This window comes from Callorhinus ursinus, unplaced genomic scaffold (genome assembly GCF_003265705.2).
Source record: "Callorhinus ursinus isolate GAN/ISIS: 27379988/994484 unplaced genomic scaffold, GSC_fseal_2.0 scaffold5, whole genome shotgun sequence".
Lineage (NCBI taxonomy): Eukaryota > Metazoa > Chordata > Mammalia > Carnivora > Otariidae > Callorhinus > Callorhinus ursinus.
The window spans coordinates 70,128,698-70,134,697 of NW_027397067.1; positions in this window are offsets into that span (position 1 = coordinate 70,128,698).

The following is a 6,000-nucleotide window of genomic DNA, read 5'->3' on the forward strand; positions in this document are numbered from 1 at the left end:
GATCAGGCGCGGGAGAAGTGTTGGTGTAAGGTCATTATCACACAGCTAGTTCGTTGCAGAGTCAGAACTAGAATTCAGGACACTGAAATGCAAGTCCAAATCCCACTTACTTGTTCGTGAAGCATATTTTCAATGCTTACAAAGTTCCAGGCTCTGTAGAAGGGAATTGGGACACACAGGGAATGAGGAAAAGGAATCTCCCACCCGGGAGTTTATAGTCGGACTATGTCCTAGAAGCATCCTGGTATTTAACAGAAAATACCAAAGCCTGGCCCAAACCCCAGAAATTTTGACCTAATGGGACTTTGGAGGGGCATAGGTATCAGCATTTTCTAAAGCTCCCCATGATGTAGAACTGTTCGTCCAGAGTCATGCTGTCCAGCACGTGGCTATTGAGCATGCGCAATGGGCTATGAGACCAAGTTCGAGCAAAAGAATAAAAAAAAAATCTCAGGAATAATTTCTTATGTTGATGCAACACTGAAATGATAATACTTTGGATATGTTGGGTTCAGTAAAATATATCATTAAAACTAGTTTCACCTGTTTCTTTTTACTGTTTAAAAATGTGGCTGCTGGGGCGCCTGGGTAGTACTGTCGATTTAGTGCTGGACTCTCGGTTTCAGCTCAGGTCCTGATCCCAGGGTGGTGGGATCGAGCCCCACATACGGCTCTGTTCTCAGCTTGGAGTCTGCTTGAGGCTCTTTCTCTCCTTCAGCCTCTCCCCGCCCCCGCCCCTAAAATAAATAAATCTCTTCCAAAAATGTGGCTGCTAGAAAGTTGAAAATACATATGTGGCTCATATTAAGATTCCACAGGAGAGCCCTGGTCTATAGACATTAACATTTTCTTTAACCACTCTACAATCTCTCTCTCTCTGGTTCATACACACGAGGACACAGAATGGTCTAAATAGAATGACTCCTGATCATATCTTGGGCAGAAGTAGAAAGAAACTTTGCCCTCAAGTCACACTGCCTGGGTTCTAATCTCAGCTTCAACGATTATTTGTTGGATGACCTTGGGTAAGTCAACTCTCTGTGCCTCTATTTCTCCATCTGTAAAATGAGGAGAATGGGGTTATTTAAGTTTTCATTGAGATAATGTTAGCTATTATTATTACTCTTCCCTCTCTGGGTCTTTTCTGTTGAAATTTGCTTCTCAAACCCCGTTCTGTGACCACTTGCCACCGAACTGAAACCTTGTCGTAGTCACTTACAGAATGCATAATTACTTCTAGCTAATCGCAATCTGCAAGCATCAGTTTAATTTCATATTATAATCCATTGTCATAACAAAAAATGTAGCCCCTTCTTGGACACCTGGGTGGCTCAGTCGGTTAGGTGTCCAACTCTTGATTTTGGCTCAGGGTTGAGATGGAGCCCTCTGTCAGGCTCCGTGCTCAGTGGGGAGTCTGAGGATTTTCTTTCTCTCCCTCTTCCCCTCCCCCTGCTTATACTTTCTCTCTCTTTCTAAAATAAATAAATCTTTTAAAAAAGGTAGCATTTTCCCCTTCTCACTGCCTTTTTGTTAACGTCCAAGGCAAAGAGAAGTTAGATGAAAATAAGATGAGTCAGTGCCCCCCCGCCCCAGTTTCTTTACCAGCTTCAAATGACACTTTGAGCTGGGGAGCTTACCAGTGGAAGCCAGGCTAAAATATTCAGGCAGATTTCTTTCTGAATAAGTTTCATTGAGACTTAGGAGTTTATCTTTGGTGGCAGGGATGTCTGGGTGAGGACTAAGTGCAGGACTGACTAGACAAATCTTTGTCCGACCTGTGGGGGCATTTCTTCCATCTTCAGGCTGTTGGGCTCAGAGTAAAGATAGTCCCGTCCCTTTAAGATCCTGTACTGCATGCTTCGCTCCACACTAACGGAAGTCTTGACACAGCCCTGTGCTGCCAATATCCCAGTTCCTTTAGAAGATCAAAGCATTGCAAACATTTTTGGGGGGTGCAGTAGGAATGAAAACGAGTTATTATTTCATCAGAATCTTCAGAAGTTCTGGTCTGGGACTCATCCTGGGATGAAGGGGATAGACAGCCACATACCCGGGGAATGAGTTTGGAGGGAATTCTCTTGGGGTGGTTTCACTAGAAGAGAGCACATTCTGTATCATGGATGTTTTTGGCATATTCAGAGCTAGCTAGTGCCTGACACCTGAAAATAAGTAATCCACCCTTGAGGATCTGTGGAACCACTGAGAAAAGTCTAGTGACCACCTATCAACCGGGCAACAGCCAGAGGAATCCAAAAGAGACACATTTGAGACTTGAGTCTTGCACTAAATATGTGGACACAAGAAAACCACTTACCTCTCTCAGACTCCTTTTCCTTATCTGTAAAATGGGAGCAATCACATCAATTTATAGGGTTGTTAAAAAGGTTAGATGAGAGGATGGGCATAAAAGTGTCCAATGAAAAGGCTAAAATGAAGCCTGCAAAGACAAAAGGGGGCTGATAATTCTGAGCAGGCAGAAGGTAATGTGATGGGGAGTCACCAGAGATTCTGGCAGAGGAGCTGTGCTAGACACGATGGATTTATTGGGTTCTTGATGATTTTAAAATTTTTATCTTACTACAATAGTAATACTTGCTTATTGTGAAAAATATGGGGGAAGGAAGCATAAAAAATAAAATAATTTGTAACCTTACCACATAGAATGAATAGTCCCTGTTAATTTTTTTGGGAAATCTTCATCACATAAAAGTTAATTTTGTGAAATAAAAGAGAAAGAAAATTCCAGTCATTTAATATTATTTGAACACAAAGGCATGGCTTGAGCAAGGAGGACATCTGGGTCAGGGGTGGGGAAATGTAACGGAAGGTAAGGCTGGAGACATACCAGATAGATTTTGTATGCAAAGGCATTAGTGATCTTCCATTTTTACTTTCTTTTTTCAAGGAAAGTCGTAAAACCTTAACTTTCCTTTTTTTTCAAAAAGATTATTTATTTTAGAGAGAGTGCATGTGCAAATGGGGGGAAAGGCAGAGGGAGAAGAATCTTCAAGCAGACTCCCCATTGAGCACAGAGTCCAACTCCTGGCTCGATCCCATGGTCCTGAGATCATGACCTGAGCCAAAATCACAAGTCGGACACTTAACTGACTGTGCCATCCAGGGGCCCCATAAAACCTTAACTTTCTCTGCCTCCTTTTCCTGCTCCCACATCTTCTGATTTTCATCAATTCCTTCAAATACATTGGCATGATTTGCCATGGGAAATGCATACTCTTGCCTAACCAAGAAAACAGAGGGCAGGGGGTCCCTTCCATCCCTGCGGAGTTGCTGTGCCAGAATGCCTAGTCACCTCATGTCACGTGAATTGTGTGCCTGTGCTGGGGTCCCATGTGGGCTGTCCATTGGATTATTAATGATTGGAACATGGTGGAACCTTCAGGCCCTCAACACTGCTGTACATATAAACCTTCTAGAGTGCATTTTCCAGCTTTTGGCTTCCTGGCCCGGACATCCTCCAAATCTCCTGCATCTTTTAGAATGAGCTCTGTCCTTTGTGTCACGTGGCTGAGAAGTCAGTGGATTTAGATACTTTCCTGATTCCAAAGGCGAGATGAGGTAATGGAGCAGGAGAGAAAGATGTGTGTGTGTGTGTGTGTGTGTGTGTGTGTGTGTGTGAGAGAGAGAGAGAGAGAGAGAGAGAGGGAGGGAGAAGGAAACTGAGCAGAGAAGCATGAAGGATAAAGAAAGGAAGGAACTAGAGAAACAAAAAATCGAAGGTGTGATGAAGAACAGACAGGGAAGACAGAAGAGAGAGGAGGAGGAAGGGAGACAGAAAAGGATGCTTGAGTGACAGAGACAGAGTCAGTGCAGGGGAGAGACAGTCATTACCACTTAATGATTAATACAGGATTTAAGTGAAATATTCATGAAAGGAAATTGGAGCTATAGACAAATCCAAAGGCCACCCCCTGATCCCACCTCCCCCCTTCCTATGTGTGCTCTCTCCTGGAGATCCATGCTTTCTGCTGGTGTTACACAGAAAAAACTGATGGCTGCTACTGGAAGGGGCAGTTTGGTCCTTTGATGGCTTTTGGCTCCATTAAAAACTTGTCTGCTCTTCTGCGTGGGTGGTTCCTGAGCTTCTGCGAGGGTGAGGCCCTTTAGAGTAGCCTCTTGGCACCTTGCAGGTGATCCAGACGGCTTCCACTTTCTCTGGACTCTGTCTGTGGTCAGGCTCCAAGGGTTCCCTGAGTCAAGGTCTTCCTCTCCTGCAGGAGATAGCTGGAAACATCCTTGAAGGTAGTGGTAGAATACTTCCCTGCAGAGCCCCGTGCTGGTAAGTAACAGAAACTCAATAAATCCATGTACACTGCCGTGGGCCATCTCCCCAGCCCAGTAAACAAGAAAATCGTGCCATCTCTCTGAGCCTCCATGTTCTCATCTCTTTGTATATGAATACCTGTCCTGCTAATGGTGTTACCCATGCCTGCCATCAGAAGGGTGAGAGTGCTCTCCCAGGGCTTGGTCCAGGATGGAAGACTTGATGCTTTCCCCTTCACTTCCTCCTTCCTTCCCTTGTTTCTCATCAGCAGGGAATGAAACTCAGACCTCTACTGGGTCTTGTTCCCTGAGGAGCCATACCAAAGCCTGTGATTGGGAACTGGGGTCCTTCACTGTTCCCAACCCATAGCCGGGGATGCCCCGGGGAGGTTTTGCCTTGGGGAGGTGGGTGTGGATGCTCTGCTTTTCTCACCCCCCACACCTACATCTACCTGCCTGGGGAACTTACTGTTTCCACGCTAAGTTATATATGGGTTAAATTGCTTCTTTTGCCTGTTTTTTTTTTTTTTTTTCAAGTACCGTATTTCCTCAGGCCTAGAGGAGCTGGGAGGTCAATCCTTTGATTATAAAAATAACTTGAGCTGTCAATTTCCCATTATAATGTTGTCTCAGATGGTCTCTTTCCCTTCTGACTTTCCTTATTTAGTCTTTGGATGTTGGTTTCTTTGTTTAAGATGGAGATGATAATATTTATTTCCATGGGGCCATTTGAGGCTCAAGGGAGGGCTTTCTGAAGTGTTAAACCTATTCGGGTGTTGAATATGGTGACAGTGCGTGTGCAATCTTGCCTCCGTTGAAAGCTTTGGGAACATAGGAAGCCCTTCCATTCGTTTAACGCCACATAACCAGTACCCTTGCAAAATGCCAGGTGCACACAAGGTGCTCGGTTAATATTTTCTGTACAAACGACTGACCTCAGATTTCAGAGACTAATCTTTATTGTCTCCTACCTATTTTCATCACTATTTAAAAAAATTTTTTTATTAGAGTTCATGGCTGCCAACATCACACTCCACCCACAATTCCCAGCCTCTATCCTGCACTCTGGGGTAGAATTGATGGATAGCTGAGCAGTTCAGAGCATGCATTGGGTCAGCCAAGACTAGACGATAGGGATTTCAAGAGGCAAATACAAGGAGACTGGACCACTGCAGGCTGATTCAGAGCAGATGAAATGCCTGTGCTGGCCTCAGGAATAGGGGGGCATTTTGTCTGGCTTCAGGAAAAAAATAAGAGGCAGGTCCTAAACAACACAGTGGTCTAAAAGTAGCAACTGCATCTACCAACGATGGCTGGCCATAGTTTCACCTTTCTGGGTGCAACCTCAAGTGATTCAAACAATGTTGGGCTCATTTTACAAATAGGAGCTGTAGGCATTTCCCATATTGTCTTGCTTATTGCACCTAAGCAGGACATATATTTCTGTTTAAGATAGCAGGCCTGGCCTGACTCCCTATGGGTATTCAGTAGAGCTGACTGATTAGATGAGAACATGCAGGAGATATCTTGCAACGTCTTTTCTCTGTAGGTCTTAATACTCTTCAATAGGCCACCCATGTTCCTTATTTATCTTGCTTATTTACATGTTTCCCCCCAACTCTGTAAACTACATGAGAGCAAAGATGTTTATCTTTTTGTTTGTTTGTTTTTCAGTTTTGTTGTTTCCCCAGCTATATGCCCAGGCTCAGAGCACTGCCT